This window comes from Equus przewalskii, chromosome 4 (genome assembly GCF_037783145.1).
Source record: "Equus przewalskii isolate Varuska chromosome 4, EquPr2, whole genome shotgun sequence".
Classification (NCBI taxonomy): Eukaryota; Metazoa; Chordata; class Mammalia; order Perissodactyla; family Equidae; genus Equus; species Equus przewalskii.
The window spans coordinates 59,643,968-59,664,145 of NC_091834.1; the positions used below are offsets into that span (position 1 = coordinate 59,643,968).

Below are 20,178 nucleotides of genomic sequence, written 5' to 3' on the forward strand. Positions count from 1 at the left end.
GATTAGATACTTTTGTTAGAACTTCCAAGAGATTCCTCATGCCCCACTCATAATGAGGGTCCCTGCCCTTCCAAAAGCTTCTTGCCTTCATATGAAATCCTTTCCTGGCTTTCAGCTTTTTTTTCCTAACATTTGAGAAAAACTACCTCTTGTTATAATTGTAAACAAAGCTTCTTAAAAAATTTTTTATTATGGAAAATTTCAAACATATAGGTACCAAGATTAGGAAAATGACCCCCCCCCCCCCACTCCACGAACTCATAACCCAACTTAAACAATTATCAACGTACAACCAGTCGTGTTTCATCCGTGTCTCCACACACGGCCAGCCTCTCCCAAGGTTACTTGAGGCATATCCAAGATATTACAGCATTTCACCCTAAGTATTTCAGCATGTAAGTATAAAAGGTAAGTATTAAAGAAAAGTAACCACAATAGCATTTTTTACACTAAAAAGTTATCCATGGTTTCTTAATATTTTAAAATGTCCTTCAGATTTCCTTGATTGTCTCATAGGATTTTTGCCCTTTTAAAATTTTTTTAATTGATTAATTTGCTTTAGGTTTCTTGTATGAAAACGCTACTGTGGTGGCCACAGCTCAAGCCTGGGTCTTCTGCAGGGTGACTCTAGTATGAGTCTGTAGGAGAAGGTCATTGAATTCCTAATAGGGAGTCTAAGTGAACGCAGTCTCTTTCCAGAAGTTGGGGGGTGAGATAGCTGTAGGTCTTGGAGATGGCATCAAAGGTGGCCTTGGCATAGTTGCCCAGGGTGGCAGTGCAGCCCCTGGCCTAGGTGTGGCAGTCATCCATCCTGGTCATCAGCAGCAGCTTCTTGGGCTCAGAGGCGAAGGCAATCCCGGTACCTCTGGGGGTGGGATGAGGTACTCAGTACAGAGGCAGGCACCTTGCAGGGGCAGTGTGTAGCTTCCCTGTCTTGTTCCCGCAGTAGCCTCCCCACACTGAGACAGAGAGCTTGGCCCCGTGGACCACAGTGGCTACCTCCTTGGAGCACTTAACACCCAGACCAACCTGGCCCGTTGTAGTCCCAGATGGCAACAAATGCCTTGTACCTGGTCCACCGGCCAGCGCCGTTCTGCTTTTGCATATGCCTAATCTTCAAAACCTCATCCTTCAGGCATATCCCCAGGAAAAAAGTCAACGATTTCAGACTCTTTGATGGGCAAGGAAAAGAGAGATCTCACCAGGCATTTGATCACGTCCTTAACCAGGTGGCCCAGCTCCACCTTGCTTCCTTGAGCTCCATTATCCAGGCTGGGCTGCTGCCGCCTTCCACCCTGGCATGCCAGGAGCACAGTGTACCTCTGCCCTTTGGGGCTTTCCCAGAGAAGAAATGCCCTTTATGTTAATCAGGAGTGAAATAAGATCCACATGTTGAAATTGTTGATATATCTCTTAAAATGCTTTTAAATCACAGATCTGAACCCCCCTCCTTTTGTTTTTATTGAGGTTATGATAGTTTACAACCTTGTGAAATTTCTGTTGTACATTATTTGCCAGTCATATTGTAGGTGCACCACTTCACCCTTTGTGCCCACTCCCAACCCCCCTTTCCCCTGGTAATACCACTTATCTGTTCTCTTTGTCCACCTGTTTGTTTATCTTCCACATATGATTGGAGTCATACAGAGATTGTCTTTCTCTATCTGCCTTATTTTGCTTAACATAATACCCTCAGGGTCCGTCCATGTTGTTGTGAACAGGATGATTTTATCCTTTTTATGGCTGAGTAGTATTCCATTGTAAATATATACCATATCTTCTTTATCCAGTCATCAGTCAGAGAGCACTTAGCTTGCTTCCACGTCTTGGCTCTTGTGAATAATGCTGCAAGGAACACAGGGGTGCATGGATCTCTTTGAATTGCTGATTTCAAGTTCTTTGGATAGATACCCAGTAGTGGGATGACTGCGTCATATGGTATTTCTACTTTTAACTTTTTGACAAATCTCCATACTGTTTTACGTAGTGGCTGCACCAGTTTGCATTCCCACCAACAGTGTATGACGGTTCCTTTTTCCACAACCTCTCAAACATTTGTTATTTTTTGTTTTCATTATTTTAGCCATTCTAGTGGGTATAAGGTGATATCTTAATATAATTGTGATTTGCATTTCCCTGATGATCAGTGATGATGGGCATTTTTTCATGTGCCTATTGGCCATATGTATACCTTCTTTGGAGAAATGTCTCTTCATATCCCCTGCCCATTTTTTGATGGGGTTGTTTGATTTTTTGTTGTTGAGTTCTGTGAGTTCTTTATATATTATGGAGATTAACCCTTTGTTGGATATATTGATTTGCAAATATTTTTTCCCAGTTGGTGGGTTGTTCTTTTGTTTCAATCCTGTTTTCCCTTGCCTTGTAGAAGCTCTTTAGCCTGATAAAGTCCCATTTGTTTATTCTTTCTATTGTTTCCCTTGTCTGAGAAGACATGCTGTCCAAAAAGATCCCTTTAAGACTGATGTCAAAGAGTGTACTGCCTATATTTTCTTCTAGAAGTCTTATGGTTTCAGGTCTTACCTTTAAGTCTTTGATCCATTTTGAGTTTATTTGTGTCAATGGTGTAAAAGAATGGTCTATTTTCATTCTTTTACGTGTGGCTGTCCTGTTTTCCCAACACTATTTGTTGAAGAGACTTTCTCTTCTCCATTGTATGTTCTCAGCTCCTTTGTCAAAGATTAGCTATCCATAGATGTGAGGTTTTATTTCTGGGCTTTAAATTCTGTTCCATTGGTCTGTGTGCCTGTTTTTGTACCAGTACCATGCTGTTTTGCTTACTGTAGCTTTATAGTATATTTTGAAGTCAGGGATCGTGATGCGTCCAGTTTTGTTCTTTTTTCTCAGGATTGCTTTTGTAATTCGAGTTCTTTTGTTGCCCCATATGAATTTGAGGATTCTTTGTTCTATTTCTATGAAGAATGTTATTGGGATTCTGATTAAGATTGCATTGAATCTATAGATTGCTTTAGGTAGCATGGACTTTTTAACTATGTTTATTCTTCCAATCCATGTGCATGGAATGTCTTTCCATCTCTTTATGTCATCGTCAGTTTCTTTCAGGAAAGTTTTGTAGTTTTCATTGTAAAGGTCTTTCACTTCCTTGGTTGAATTTATTCCAAGATATTTTATTCTTTTTGTTGAGATTGTGAATGGGGTGGTGTTCTTGAGTACTCTTTCTGTTAGTTTGTTATCAGAGTATAGAAATGCTACTGATTTATGTAAGTTGATTTTGTACCCTGAAACTTTGCTGTAATTGTTGATTACCTCTAGTAGCCTTCCAATGGATTTTTTAGGGTTTTCTATATATAAGATCATGTCATCTGCAAACAGCGAGAGTTTCACTTCTTCATTGCCTATGTGGATTCCTTTTATTTCCTTTTCCTGCCTAATTGCTCTGGCCAAAACCTCCAGTACTATGTTGAATAAGAGTCGTGAGAGTGGGCACCCTTGTCTTGTTCCTGTTCTCAGAGGGATGGCTTTCAGTTTTTCCCCATTGAGTATGAGGTTGGCTGTGGGTTTGTCATATATGGCCTTTATTATGTTGAGGTATTTTCCTTCTATACCCATTTTATTGGGAGTTTTTATCATAAATGGATGTTGGATCTTGTCAAATGCTTTCTCTGCGTCTGTTGAGATGATCATGTGGTTTTTGTTCCTCATTTTGTTAATGTGGTGTATCACGTTGATTGACTTGCCAATGTTGAACCATCCCCGTGTCCCTGGTATAAATCCCACTTGATCATGGTATATGATCTTTTTAGTCTATTGCTGTTTTCAGTTTTCCAATATTTTGTTGAGGATTTTTGCATCTATGTTCATCAGTGATGGTGGCCTGTAGTTTTCCTTCTTTGTGTTGTCCTTGTCTGGTTTTGGGATCAGGGTGATGTTGGCCTCATAGAATGTGTTAGGAAGTGCTCCATCTTCCTCAACTTTCTGGACTAGTTTGAGAAGGATAGGTATTAAATCTTCTTTGAATGTTTGGTAGAATTCTCCAGAGAAGCCGTCTGGTCATGCACTTTTATTTTTGGGGAGACTTTTGATAACTGTTTCAATCTCTTTACTTATGATTGGTCTATTCAGATTCTTTATTTATTCTTGATTCAATTTTGGGAGGTTGTAAGAGTCTAAGAATTTATCCATTTCTTCTAGGTTGTCCAATTTGTTGGCATATAGTTTTTCATAGTAGTCTCTTATAATCTTTTGTATTTCTGTGGTATCTGTTGTGACTTCTCCTCTTTCACTTATAATTTTATTTATTTGAGTCCTCTCTTTCTTGCTTAGTGAGCCTGGCTAAAGGTTTGTCGATTTTGTTTATTTTCTCAAACAGCCAGCTCTTTGTTTCATTGATCCTTTCTGCTGTCTTTTTTGCTTCAATTTCATTTATTTCTGCTCTAATTTTTAATCTTTCCCTCCTTCTACTAACTTTGGGCTTTGTTTGTTCTTCTTTTTCTAATTCTGTTAGGTGTCGTTTGAGATTGCTTATCTGAGATTTTTCTTGTTCACTGAGATAAGCCTGTATTGTGATGAATTTCCCTCTTAGGACTGATTTTGCTGCATCCCAAATGAGTTGGTATGGCATGTTTTCATTTTCCTTTGTCTCCAGATTATATTGGATTTCTCCTTTAATTTCTTCAATGATCCATTGGTCATTCAGTAGCATGTTATATAATCTCCACATCTTTACCCCTTTCTCAGCTTTGTTCTTGTAACTGATTTATAGTTTCATAGCATTGTGGTCAGAAAAGATGCTTGACATTATTTCGATCCTCTTGAATTTGCTGAGGCTTGCTTTGTTTCCCAACATATGGTCTATCCTTAAGAATGTTCCATGCAAACTTGAGAAGAATGTGTAACCTACTGTTTCAGGATGGAGTGTTCTATATATATCTATTAAGTCCATCTGGTCTAGTTTTTCATTTAATTCTACAATTTCCTTGTTGATTTTTTGTCTGGATGATCTATCCATTGGTGTTAATGGGGTGTTGAGGTCCCCTACTATTACCATGTTGTTGTTGATATCTCCTTTTAGTTTTGTTCATGGTTGCTTTATGTACTTTGGTGCTCCTGTGTTGGATGCATATATACGTATAAGTGTTATGTCTTCTTGCTGGAGTATCCCTTTTATCATTATAAACTGCCCCTCTTTTTCTCTCTTTACCTGTTTTGCCTTGAAGTCTACTTTGTCTGATAGAAGTATGGTGACACCTGCTTTCTTAAGTTCACTATTAGCTTAGAGTATCGTCTTCCATCCCTTCACTCTGAGTCTGTGTTTGTCTTTGGGGCTGAGGTGTGTTTCCTGGAGGCAGCATATTGTTCAGTCTTGTTCTTTATTCCATCCTGCCACTCGGTGTCTTTTGATTGAAGAATTCAGTCCCTTTACATTTAGAGTGATTATTGAAATGTGGGGGCCTAATGCTGCTCTTTTATCGCTCGTTTTCCAGTTCTTCTGCATTTCCTTTGTTTCTCATCACATGAATTTTGGACTACCAATTCAGTTAGGTAGTTTTCTATGTTGGTTTTCTTCTTATTTGTAATTTGTGTCTCGGTTCTAATTATTTGTTTAGTGGTTTCCAGGTGGTTTGTATAAAACATCTCGTAGATGAAATAGTCCATCTTCTGATAGCCTGCTATTTCCTTAGACTAAGCCAGTTCCATTCTTTTCTTCTTCCCCCTCTAGGTTGTTATTGTCAGATCTTTTTTTCTTCTTGTGTTGTGAGTTTGTTGTTAAAATGACAAGATTATATTTATTCTTGGTGTTTCCCTTCCCTTTATCTTTAATGTTATAGTTAAGCATTTGCTAACCTGTTCTGATGGAGAACTGCAATTTTCTGATTTTGTCTTTCTACTTCTCTCCTTTGCTCAGTGTTTTGTAACCACTTTCTTTTTTTTTTTTTTTTTTTTTCAGGTATGAGGGGCTTCCTGAGCTTTTCTTGTGGTGGTGGAGGGGCAGTCTTGTGGTGGTGAACTCCCTTAACTTTTGTTTATCTGGGAAAGTTTTTATTTCTCCATCGTATTTGAAGGATATTTTTGTTGGATGGAGTATTCTTGGCTGCAAGTTTTTATCTTTCAGAGTTTTGAATATATCATTCTACTCTCTCCAAGCCTGTAAGGTATCTGCTGAGAAATCTGCTGACAGACCAATAGGGATTCCTTTGTAGGTTATTTTCTTCTGCCTTGCTGCCCTTAATATTTTCTCTTTGTCATTGACTTTTGCAAGCTTCACTACTATATGCCTTGGGGTTGGTCTTTTTACACTGATAAAGTTTGGAGATCTATTAGCTTCTATCACATGGATTTCCAGCTCTCTCCCCAGGTTTGGGAATTTCTCAGCAATTATTTCTTTGAACAAGCTTTCTGCTCCATTCTCTTCTTCTCCCTCTGGGATACCTATAATCCCTATATTGCATTTCCTAATTGAGTAGGATATTTCTCGGAGAGTTTCTTCATTTCTTTTTAGTTTTAGTTCTTTCTCCTCCTCTATCTGAAGCATTTCTATATTCCTATCCTCCAAAATGCTAATTCTGTTCTCCATATAATCAGCCCTGCTGTTCAGGGAGTCCAGATTTTTCTTAATCTCCTCCATTGTGTTTTTCATCTCCAACATTTCTGATTGGTTCTTCTTTATAATATCAAGCTCTTTTGTGATGTAGCTCTTGAACTCATTGAGTTGTCTACCTGTATTCTCTTTTAACTCACTGAGTTTTTTAATGATAGCTATTTTGAATTCTTTCTCATTTATGTTATAGATTTCTGTGTCTTTGGGATTGTTTTCTGGGTACTTGTCATTTTCCTTCTGTTCTTGAAATTTAATATGTTTTTTCATACTGCTTGATGGCATGAATTTGTGCCTCCGCATATAGATAGAGTTTGGTTATGGCTTCCACTTGCTGCCCCTGGTGGGAAGGGGGCATCAGCTGTGTAATCTGGCTCCCTGTCAGCTGTTCCTGACTGAAGCTGGGCCCCTCCTTGGGATCGCAGTGGCCCTGTGGAGTCTCCCGTCAGTTGTGGGAACAATCACATGGAGGCTTCGGGTTGCTGGCGCCTGCTCCCACAGACCCACCTAGACACGCTTGCTCATTAGGGTCTGCAGCAGTGTTATGGACTTTCTCAGCAGCCAGGAGCTGGTTTGCCCAGACCTGCACCTCTGCCACCATCTGGTCCTGCTGGATTTCACTTACCCACTCTGGGCTGCAGCAGAGCTGTGGGTGTTTAATACGGCTGGTGAGTAGCTCACCTGGCCAAGCCACTCCTGCTCCAAGGTCTCCCAACCTTTGTGTTTGGTGGGTGGGGTCTCTCCACTGTAGCTGACTAGGGACTCTCCCTGGGGCTACTGTGGGACTGTGGATTTTCCCACTGGACCAAGGAACAATCATGCTGGGGTTCCAGATTGTTACTGCCCACTTATGCGGTCCTGCTGGATCTCACTTACCCCCTCAGGGCTGCAGCAGAGCTGCAGGTGATTAATGCAGCCTGTGGGTGGCTCACCTGGCTGAGCTACTCCTGCCCCAAGGTCTCCCAGCCTTCGTGTTTGGTGGGTGGGGCCTCTCCACTATGGCTGACTAGGGGCTCTGCCTGGGGCCACTGTGGGACCGTGGATTTTCCCACTGGACCAAGGAACAATCATGCTGGGGCTCTAGATTGTCACCATCTGCTTGCGTGGTCCCACTGGATCTCACTTGCCCCCTTGGGCTGCAGCAGAGCTGTGAGTGTTTAATGCAGCCCACTGGTAGCTCACCCGGCCAAGCCACTCCTGCCCCAAGGTCTCCCAGCCTTTGTGTTTGGTGAGCAGGCCCTCTCCACTAGGGCCAACCAGAGACTTTCCCTGCAGCCACTGTGGAACCATGGACTTTCCCACTGGAATAAGGAGCAATCACAGGGGGCTTAGGGCTGTAGTCATCTCTTTCCACAGTTGCATTGATGTGCACATCCACCCTCGGGGCCACGGTGGTGGTATGAGCATGTCAGCTGGGAGAGAGTCGCTCACAGGTAGTAGGCTGTCTGGGGGCCAAAGAGTTCTCACCTATCTCTACCTCCTCCCCTGGGTAGCCTATCCACCTTCTTATGTGTAGCAGCATGGGTCTCTCAGGCATCCTGAGGTGCTTTGTGAGTATCCTCCATTGATCAAAGAATGTCCAATTAGTTGTAGTTCAAAGAGAGAGAGACAAAGAAAACTGCTCACTCAGCCATGTTAGTGACATCAGTCCCCCCATCCCTTTTTGTTTTTCCTTGCAATTCATTTTGTTGAAGAGCCTGTAGAGTTTTGTACAGTATGAATATTGTTGATTACATTTCCATGGTGTCAGTTTAACAAGTTCCTCTGTTTCTTGTATTTCCTGTAAATTAGTCATTACGGGCTTTCTACATTTGATCTAGAGTCGAGTTCATTTTTTGGCCAGGGTACTTCACAAGCAATGTGAAATAATTCTGTCAGCAGGCACCAACTCTCTGCTTGTCTCTCTTTGGGATGTTGGCAGTCTTTGCCTGGATCTGTTATTTTTTTAGGGATTGCAGAATGGTGAAGTCTGATTCTATCATTCCTTCTTCATTTTTTTTAGCTAAAATGCCTCTATAAAGAGAAGCTACCCTCAACTCTGTGGCTACCCTGAAGTCCAGTTCAAAACTTCTTAAAGCCTTTGGCCCATTTATTTTAGCATCACAAAGACATCCGTTTACCTAAGTACCCAGAAACAGCCCTCCACCCATAAAGGGTGGTATCCTGTAGCAGATAACACCAGGCCAGGGTCTCAGGAGTCTTAGCTGTACCTCTGAGATCTGTATGATGTTGGACAAGCCATGTAATTTCTCAGAGCTGGTGGGCTCCAGACCCCTACCTACACTTCAACCAGAAAAGATGTTTTTTTCTAATTTCACTTGAACAAATCAGGCCATGACTTTTAAAAATTGTGTATAAGATTCTATCACTAAGGTCTCTTTCAGCTAAAGCATTAGATGATTTTCATTCACGATTAAAAATATATATGAGTCCAGGGACCAGCCCAGTGGCACAGTGGTTAAGTTCACACGTCTGCTTCAGCAGCCTGGCGTTCGCTGGTTCGGATCCCAGGTGCAGACCTACACACTGCTGATCAAGCCATGCTGTGGCAGGCGTCCCACATATAAAATAGAGGAAGATGGGCATGGATGTTAGCTCAGGGCCAGTCTTCCTCAGCAAAAAGAGGAGGATTGGTGGCAGATGTTAGCTCAGGGCTAATCTTCCTCAAAGAAAAAAAAAAATATATATATATATATATATGTCCATATTAGGATGCTTAGGAATCTGATGACCAAGAAGAGCTATCTCTAAGAATGCGTTATTTCATTTATTCATCCATTAATTCAGTAATTCATTTATTTTTTTATTCTTTAAACAAGTGTTTATGCTACATAAACATCTATAAAGTCTAGGGAGTAGCCATTGTGGGCAATAGCCTTTTGGAGATCTCCTGGAGGTACCATTCTTGAAGCCTTAGCCTGAAGTTCAGAGAGTTGAGAAAAGGATGCCAAGGTTCTTGGAAGTTTTGTTGAAATCATCCACGAGAATGATTCCAAGTACTTGAGAGCTAAATTTGGAATTTTACCTGTGGAAAGTGTCTTTGCTATGCAAAGCCAGCATAGGCAGTATTTAACAACATCCCTGAGAGAAAAAAAGCAATTTAGAAGAACATCTGGATGACTCTTGTTAATCGTTTGCATGATAAAGTTAATCTCTAATTATAGAGGAAAAATACCATCAATGACCCCGCTTCCAAACTCCTCCTTCACCCCTTCCTCAGGTCTCTTTTACCGATTCACACAGTGGACAAATGCAGGGTAGAAGCGTGACGTCTAGCTTCAGCACAGTCCCAGGTTCCAAGTAGACGCTGTGGACTCTGCTTTCTCATTGATGCACCGTGTAGTCCACTCTGGGTACGTGTATTAAAAGGGGCTCAGATCGAGGGGATGATAACTGGGGTAAGAAAGCAGAGAACACAATTCCAAAACCTGTCATTTGAATCACACTGGCTTGTGACAGTAGAAGCTCAAAAATAAGGTCGACGGTTCTCACCTCTGAAACTAGGAGCAAATGGGGGCTTCCCTTCATCACAGTTTCACCCAGTACTTAACCATAGAAGGTGCTGCTGCTCCCCTGGCACTTAATAATGTAATAATGGGAGCAGTTCATGGCAGGAGAGGTTATGAAACAACCTCAAGAGTAACAGGGGGAGAAAAGAGCAACGCTCATTTAACAAATTCAGAGCCTTTCTGGGAGGCCATGAAGTTCTCAGTTCAATTTAATTATCACCAACAAATATTTATTTATTCACTTGATGCATATTTATTGAGTAGCTCCTTTGAACAGCTTGAGGTGTAGGTGTCACTGTGACACAGAGATGACAAGAAGCAGTTCCTTATAAGCTAGTAGGGCAGACACAGTTGGCACAACTCATTGTGAAACCAGACACGCTTTGACAGCTCTGCATTAAAGGTGAGCAAAGGAGAGCTTTATGAGGATGCTGGAGGAAGAGACGAGTTCTGGGGGAGGATTGAGGGGCACTTGATAAAGGAGATGGCATCGATATTGAACATGGAAAACGGGGCAGAACTTCACCCAGAGAAGCCTGCACGGAGCGGGCAATCAGGGCGGAGCACACACAGTGAGCTGGGCGAGGGCCTGGGGAACAGCTGTCCCCACTGGCATCTGCATCTTCCTTGAAGACATTAGAGCTTGGAGTCTGTGTGTGTCACTAAGTGAGACCAAGCTAAAAAAAAGGAAGAGATATTTTAAAAGTTTCCCTCATTTGGAGCCTGGCCTGGTGGTGTAGTGGTTAAATTTGCAAGCTCCGCTTTGGTGGCCTCGGGGTTGCAGGTTCTGATCCTGGGTGTGGACCTATGCACTGCTCATCAAGCCATGCTGTGGCAGGCATCCCACATATGAAATATAGAGGAAGATGGGCACAGACGTTAGCTCAGGGCCAATCTTCCTCAGCAGAAAAAAAAGTTTCTTTCATTTGTATCAATTGCACTCCTGCTGATCTTGTCAGAAATAGCATGTCATCTCAAACTCTAGAAAAATCAGTTTCATCCTGTTTTTTTCCCTTGCATCAACACATCTACTTCTCTGTAAGATACAGCTCTGATTTCAGGACTGGTGTCGCCCTAGGCTCCCCTCAGCTACCACCCACACAGTAAGCGGTTGTCCCACTTTTCAGAGCTCCCGGCGGCCTGTGGCTTCGCGCAGGTAATCCTGCAGGACCCCTAGGGCTCTGCAATGCTAGATCTACAGACAGATACAGCCACACACAGCCAGGGCAGGCCTCCCGTCCCGGCAAGCACAGTCTCCGTGAGCTTCCCCTGGGAGGTGGAGGCCCGCCAGGCCTTGGGCAAACGCCCACCCCTGGCTTGACAACACCTCCACTCCCTTGATTCCTGCCTAACAAGCTACCACTGAGGTTAGGCTGGAGATCACAGGATAAATCCCTTTCTCAATTTGATGAGAAACGGGAAATGCCTTGCGATAGGAAGGCGGGTATAGTTCAGACATTGTAACTTTCTCTTCAGGACAACAGCAGTCATTCTCTAGATGTGCAGAGCATTTTATGATTTACAAAGACAGGGTCTAATTTGATTCTTGTTACAGAATTATTCATTATTCTCACTTTGGAGATAGAGAAATCAAGGGGTTCATTCATTAAGATAATAAAAATAACTGCTCATTGGGCACATTGCCAGGTCTTGTTGTGAGCACTTTACATTGAACTCACTGAAGCCCCTCAATCGTCCTACGAGGCAGATTGTTGTCATCCTCATTTTGCTGCTGAAGGAAACAAGCACAGAGAAGTTATATAACTTGCTCGATGGCCCACTAGTAAACGATAGAGGTGGGATTTGCATGCAGCCAGTGTGACTCCAAGGTCGCATTACGTGGCCCATAGCTTGGATCTGGAAGAGAAGGGTTATCCGAGTGTACCATTCACCCAGCCAAGGGGATTCTGGGATATCACAGGAAATGTTCCCCAATGGCAAAGGTTTCTGCTGGACAAATGCCTCTCTCTCAATGGCTGACTATAACTGGGGTGGATTTCGAGAGAGCTATTAGGGAGCAAATTGTTTGTTGCCCGTTTTCCCCTACATTCCCCTACATTTCATTCTACCTTGGGACAGACATCATTCTCATCAGTGAGAAAACCACACATCTAAACCCACCCCTGTTTCTCCAGGTTGGCAATGAAGCAAAACTTGGAGACGAGGGCATTTCCGAGTCTTATGGGGAGCAGGGGCTCATGGGGAAAGAGCACTGAGCACAGCACTAGAAAACCTGGGTTATGGTCACGTGCTAAACGTGTGATCTTAGACTAGCTGTTTCACTTCTCTGAGCCTCAACTGTTTCAAGTAGTGACTCTTCTGCCTATCTCAGGTTAAAAAAATTATAAAAATTACTGTGAAATCTGTAGCATGCCACACAGATGTAATAGGTTACTACTGTCCTTTGCCGTTTCTAGCCAGCAGTTACTTTTCTCAAAGCTCATCCTCATGCTTCGACACAGGAGACTTTTTAAAAAATGAGATTGGACAACAGCTTGTAAACTTGTGCATAATTTGGGCATCAATATAATAAAATGGGCTTGATTTAGTGAAGATTCTCAAAACAATAACTTTTAAGATGGTACTATAATTCAGCGCTTACACTTTGAGCCAGGGATGTATTTAAGCTGCATAGATAAGTGAAAAAAGTTTTGCAACCTTCTCCTAGGTTCTTCTAGAAAATTCAGGATAAGGTAAACTTTTTAGATTTTTTTAGATTTGAAAAGGTTTGCATTTAAGGAGATGAGATCTTGATGAATGGAAACAATGGTGTGCAGTAGTGAAGAGCATGGGCTTCAGCAGCAAGCAGAGCTTACCTACAATCGGGAGAGGTGAGCTTGGGTGCTGGCTCAACCCTTAGGGCTTTGAGAGTTTAGGCAAGAGATTGAGCTGCTCTTGGCCTTGTTTCCTCATGTGGAAAGCGGGCATGTTATAATCATATACTTTATAGGTGTTTATGAAGATTAAATGAAATAGTGCTTGTGAAGCATTTAACATGGTAAATACTCAAATATTGTTAGTTTTTTTCTGAAAAGATCATGGTTCTGTTGTTGCTATTTCAGAATTTCTTTCTTTTTAAGGCTGAGCAGGATTCCATGGTATGTATATACTGTATTTTCTTTATCCATTCATCTGTTGATGGACATTTAGGTTGTTTCCACATCTTGGCTACTGTGAATAGTGCTGCAGTGAATGTAGGAATGCTAATATCTCTTCGAGATCCTGATTGCCTTTCTTTTGAATAAATACTCAGAAGTGGGATTCCTGAATCATACAGTAGTTCCATTTTTCTGAAGAACCCCCATTCTAATTTGTATAGTAGCTGCAGTATTTTGCCTTCCCACCAACAATGTGCAAGGATTCCAATTCCTCCACAGCCTCCTGAACACTTGTTGTCTTTTGTGTTTTGATAATAGCCATCCTGACAGGTGTGAGGTGATATCTCATTGTGGTTCTGATTTGCATTTCCCTGATGGCTAGTGACTGAGTATTTTTTTTCGTATACCTGTTGGCTATGAGGATGTTATGCTAAGTGAAATAAGCCAGTCATAGAAAGACAAATACTGCTGATTCTACTTATATGAGGTATCTAAAATAGTCAAATTCATAGAATCAAAGAGTGGAATGGTGGTTGCCAGGGCTCAGGGGAAGGGGAAATGGAGAGTTACTAATCAATGGGCATAAACAGTCAGTTAAGCGAGATGAATACGCTCTGGAGGTCGGCTGTACCTATAGTCGTTATATCTATAGTCAACAATAATGTGGAATAAAGTGTAATAATAATATGTAATAATATGTAGTAAAGTATAATAACACACTTAAGATTTGCTTAAGAGGGTAGATTTCATGTAAAGTGTTGTTACAAAAAAAATAAAATTTTAAAAAATATTTCTGAAAATTGGGAAGGTCTGCCTGTATTCTAAATATAGGAAAAAATGTTTTTCAACATGGCTACTCAAATCATTCTCACAGAGCTGGTTAGTTCTTAAGACTGATGTTATGTAAGTGTAGAATCAGGTACAGCATTGGCTAGTGACCTTTTGATAATGCTTAAATAAGAGATTAATCACTAAGAAATAACTAGACAGGAAGGTAAAAGGCATTAACATGGTAAATTATTTTGTACAGATTTATCAATACCAGGACCCTGGTACCTTACTAGGTGAGTACCCAAACAGTTAGTTTCTTGATATCATTTGTAGGATAAGATGGTCTCACTAAACCCCAGACGTGGATCTCCAGGAAACCTCCGTCATAAACCAAATCCTACTCAATAGCAAATAGATTTTGATATTATACCCTTGAACTGATGAGTTTGCTTAAATTACTGTTTAATTTAAACAGTAAATAAAACTTGTCTCCATCAAACATATAGTTGGAACCCAATCAGTGAAAGACTTAAAAATTAATAGCTCAGCGGAGTAGTCAATGCCAAGTCTCTGATTTATTCTCTGTTATTGAGGTAGCATAAATAGAAAGAAGCTATTCTCTGCAAATGCCAAAAATAACTATTACAGAGCTCTTTATGCTGATATTGTTGAGGTCTTTGTTTTGGAGCTATCTGATGAGAAAAGCTGGCTTGTAAAGGAATTCCTTTTATTTCTTCAATAACTAAATCCACTTGGACGAGGTGGTCCCATTTATGCCAAGTGTCTCAGTGAACAGTGCTACAAGGGAATTATATTATCAAAGAGAGAGCTACAGAGTCCACTTTTCCTGTGAAGTCACATCCACCAGGGCCATGTCTTAGTATCTCCAGACCTACACACGGGCCTGGTGCCTAATGAAAGATCATCCTTGTCTCTGGAAGGAATCTTCTTAGGTGATGATGGTGTTTTGGGTAATTGTTCCTAGAAAGACTTTGTATTTGGCCTTGTAGAGATACTAGGAGCCATATATCCAGGAAATGCCTAAACCTTTTGTTACCAAAACCAAATTGGGTTCACCTTCTGGTGAGTTAAATCAGACTCTCCGCCAGAAGTAGTTGTTACACAAGGTAGGGTATATTTGCAGCAAATAGGAGGCCACACAGAATCATTTCCAAAATCATGGCATCCCTGAACAAATAGAAGCAGGGACTTTTTATTTTGGATGGGAAATGAATATTCCAAAGGGAGAGGTGGGTATTCACTTGCACGTGCTCAGCTGGAAAACATGCTTCCACATACATTGCAGGTTATGGTAGTAAGGCCTAAGCTCCTACCACAGAGGAGATCTTAGCATTAAAAATAAGGCAAAGGTCATAGGTGTTGCTCCTGTGGTGGGGCTTGGTCTGGTTCAGGATTGTTGATAACTGCATCTCTTAAATAGCTAAATGCCTTCAAATTCATCCTTGAGTTCCTCGTAGCAATTAGTTAGGGACACTTTTCATTTTTCTAGACCTGGCCCCAGGCTCCTTCCATTTTGACCCTCTTATTGGCATCCAGAGCCATCATGGTCAAGGGGAAAGAGGCCACTGATTGACCTGAATTTAATAATAAGCCTATCCAGCCAACCACTTTAGAGTCAGGAGGTGTCTGTACAGATTGCCATGTCCTCTGCCAGAGAAATGCTGTTACCAAAGAGAGAATCAAACGGAAAAAGGGACACGGCCTGTGATCCAGTTGGTATTAAAGATGAAGGAATGCTTGCTGGCATTAACATTTTACAAAACCAATGAGGACTCCCTGCAGTGAATTTCACCTAAACCTAGTCCCAAATTTGGAATCGAATGCTAATCGAAAAAGTTATGTTAAATCGCTACTTCCAAAATAATTTCAGAATGACATGGACGTTTCCACGTGCTTAATATGGCAGCATCTCCCAAGGGCCATCAGAACTGAGTGGCCTTGGAATTGTGCAGTGAGGCTAGGGCAGTCCCTAGAGATGTCTGGACTAGGACCAGTCGTGAGGTCCAATCTAGTCTTGGCTGGCCCTGGGGAGTCAGAAAGGTCACAGGGAATCCTGCTTCTCTGGTAGAATAATGTTTGCCTGGTTAGGTGGTGTGTAAAAAATTATTGGCATGCAGGATTACTGCAAAATGTTGAAAGCCAGAAAGTTTGGGTTATGGTAGTTATGAACAAAGGAAAGTATTTACAATATCCCTTTTGCCCCAAAATAGATTTTAACCACGCTACAACCACAAAGGAATGTGTCCATTCATCTCTAAATGGGTTGTCTCTTACCCCCGTGTTTAGGTCATAGCTATTTCTAGACTTTCATGTGACAAGACCTTCACAGACCAAATTCAGTACTGTCACCTTTGGAAGAAAGTGGCCGCATGCGCTGTGGTTTTCCCTTGTTTATTTTGTCTTGTTTGGTTTTACACAGCCTGTATCACTAGCCTCTCAATCAAGGTCAGTAGATTGAATTCAACCCCATTCATTTAAAAGAGCCATAAATTCCTGCCAGCACCATGATCTCACCCCGTTGAGCAGCAGAAGGTGTCTGTGGTGTGCCGTGAAGTCAACCTTCCAAACGCAAGTCTTCTGTGTGACCCTGAAACCATACCTGAAAGACAGGATGGTGTCGTCATATGAGCATGCATTCTGACTGTAACTTAATTTATTAAGGGCAACATGTATCCAGAGGTGAAAAGAAAACGAAAATGACTGATTTATTGTTTTAATTGAAGAGCCTGTAGTCCAAATAAACTATATCAATGGAAAAGACTCATCCAAACACCAGTGTGGAATTTCCTAATACTTGCTGCCAATTTGCTATCGAGTAGATGGTTCAGAAGTCTCAGGTGGATTCTAATTGTGCAAGGGCCAAAAACGATCTTATTACCAGGGCGGAGGTCAGTGATTAACGTTGTGATATGAAGTCATATTCCTTGCAATGCTGCTCTTTGCAGAGTGCCAGATTTGAGATCTGTGTGCAGGCAATGTTGACGTGTTTGCCTGCGAGTGAAACTCGGATGAGGAGGGTGGCAAATTCCTCTTGTCACAATGTGAATTCTTATACACATACACGCATTCTCTCTTCTCTCTCACAGACACAGACACACACACACACACGCACGCACCCTCCATCCCTCCAGTCATGTATCTCTTTAAAAATGTTCATTGCATCAGCCATGCAGGAGGGGAAAGAAAATCCTTATCAACCTGTAGCCGTCAGACACGACCCCGAAGGCAACTATTTACTATAATATGAAGACTTGGTCTTGCAATGAAGGGGCCCGGCAAAGAGGGGAGAAACTGCACCATCCTATAACTGCCAGGGCTGAGAGGAGCAGAGTTGTAGCTGACATTTCTTTTATTATGTATACCGAGTGCTTTAAATGAATTATGTTATTCAATCCTCACATTAACTTTCTAAGGTAGGGACTATATTTATTTCCATTTTACAGATGAAGAAACTGGGGCTCAGAGACATTAAATGACTTATTTATGGTCACACAAATTCACTCTAAACCACCATGCAATGCAAGCCAAACTCTCCAATCTACTTCTTTATAGGGGAATGTGTGGAATGACAACTTGTTACTCTGCACCAAACACCATCTCTACTTAACGTGCATATGAATATGGATATATGTATAATATGGTTGGGCCTCAGCGTGCACTCATAGATGGACCCTCGCACACTCTCACATTGCTTGTCCTTTTGCCAAATCTTTTGCCCTTATGGTGGCCTCTAGTCATATTCTAATATTTTTAGCCAGAGTTATGATAAAAGAATCTTTATATTTCAAAATAGCTTTACAGGTCACACTCTGCACAATCCGAAATGCCGCTCCTCTGCTTGGTGAGGGTTAAATGGTTGTCTCAGGCCAGTGTGTTTAGTTCACATTCTATAAATGGCTCTTACTCCTTGATCTGACTCACTGTATGTATTACTGCAAAGTCACTTACAGATCCATTTATTTTTAGAATCTTAAAGAAACAGATTCTATAGGGAGTGTTTGTTTCTGACCACAGGCTAATGTGAGTGAAAACATATCTTGGCGAGGAGCTTTCTTTCCATTTGATTTCTCTGCCCACAGCTCTCTGTTAGTGATAGGTCTTTGCATGTTGTGTTAAAATGTTTTGAATTATTTAAATAGCAGAGTGGCAGGATTTTATGCCGACAGCTTACGTAGTAGACGAGTTTTGTGGTGTACAAGTGGAAGAGCCTTTGGATTTTAAGTAAAATGAGTTAGAGAAAAATGAACACAATTAATAGTCAGAAGAGGGAGAAGGATTATATACCTGTTGCTTACCTTGTAGCTTTGCAATAGAAATTTCTTCTAGGATCAAAATCCAGGAATGTAAGAACAATGATGATAATGATGGTGATGATGATGTTGATGATGATGATGATGATGATGATAACTACCACCACGATTAGTAGAGATTCTGGATCCATCCATTAAATAAATATGGCATGCTGCCCTCTACAGGCATTCAATCTAAACCAGATAGTATTAAATTCATACAAATAGATAAAGCATTCTCAAATACACAGACCAATGCATGAATGCAAATTAAATATTGAGTTAAATAAGTAAAACCTTTACGCTCTGCAAGTCTAATTTGTGTGAATTCCAAAGCCAAAGAAGCAGGCATTTAGTAACTCATATATTTTAATTCACTCTTCTAAGATTTTGAGTATGTATATTTGAGACCAATGTCAGAAGCAGGGAAGAAACAACTGGGAATTTATGGACTAGTTTTCTGTTTATACTTGAAAAAGCTAATTGTTCGTTGGTCTGGCTAAGACTTATTCTTTTTTGCTAACAGATATTTGCTAACGATTAATAAATAATAATAGGTTTGGAAATCTCAATTTTTTTGCATTTCAAAAGGTTGGATTTTCTACCACATTCAAGCAACATTTGTAGATACTCAACTAGCAGGCTTTATACAAAAAAGAGGGTCTAGCTGGCTCCTCCCTTAATCCTCTACCTCTGCCTTACCCCAGTCAATACTCTTGTTAGTTTAGTGTCTCAATTGAGCATTTTCCTCAGTTTGCTCTTTGCTCCTCCTTGTGGGGATATGAGCCAACTGAGGAAAAGCTGTTGGACAGAGTCTAAAGAATTGATTCTTATACCCACTTCCCACCCGCGAGTTTAGTTTAAATTAGTTTGACCTGATCACTGAGCTGCTCTTAATTTTATTCCTCCCCTGTAAAGGGAAGGACTGGCCCAGATGCTCTGAGAGTTAACTAGTCCTAACTTTCTGGGATTCTGCAATAGGGCCAGCGACACATAGAGCAGTGGTGATGAGCACCAGCTTTAGAGCATTCCTGGGCTCATGTCCAGCTTCTTTCACTTACCTGCTGGGATATTGTGGGCCAATTATATAATGTCTCTGTCTCTGAGCTTCACTTTCCCATCAGCAAATTCAGTACAATCGTATCCATCTCACAGGAATTGGGGAGGATTTAAAAATAGGATAAAGTATTTTATAAGTACCATCTTCTTTAATTCCCAGGACTACTGTGTAAGGAAGAGACTGGATTACTCCCATTTTACAGATGAGGAAATGAAACTTAGTGACATTAAGCAACTGAATCCCAAGTCACAGGGCTAGTAGGTGTGGAGCTGGATCCAAGCCCAGGCTCAGGCCATCCTTTGACCACTGTGCCATTCCGTCCGAAAGCTTTATCAATGTTCCCCACACACGTTGATAGGACAGTGAAAAGGATGAGTTTCACTCACTCTTAAAGACAGCTCCCTCCCCCATCGTTCCAATTTCTTTCCAGACTTTGGTACCTCCACCTACAAGAGGTACAAAGGACAAGAGAATCAATTTCTGCTACCTACACTCTCAGTGCTTGGTAGACATGGAAGAAACTACAAAAAAAAAAAAAAAAATGCACTCTACCCTGTAGCTCTCAGAGTTGACTTATATAGTCAAAAAGAAGGGGATCCTTGTTAGTGGCTGAAGCTAAAATCCCAAAGCACAGTCAGCCAAAACCTCATCCAGATGCGAGTGTGTGGTCACTGGTCATGCATTTCTGTTTGCTGAATTCCATACAGCCCAGGCAACTGCCTTGCCTTGCTGAAGATCCACAGGGGAAAAAAGTTATGTGCACTAGTACGAAAAAACATGCAAGCGGAGTTCTCGCTCATCATCAGGAATGTTTGGTACAGCAATGTTTATTCCGTGGCCTCCATCCATGGAAAAT

At 41.4% G+C, this 20,178-nt stretch overlaps 1 protein-coding gene and 1 pseudogene across 26 annotated transcripts in view; one reads left to right on the forward strand and one right to left on the reverse strand.

The window, feature by feature from the left end:
* Positions 1–20,178, forward strand: part of CREB5 (cAMP responsive element binding protein 5) — a 394,803-nt gene that overhangs the window by 193,061 nt on the left and 181,564 nt on the right. The gene's annotated exons all lie outside the window — the stretch shown is intronic.
* LOC103549490 (small ribosomal subunit protein uS5 pseudogene) lies at positions 549–18,414 on the reverse strand (annotated as a pseudogene).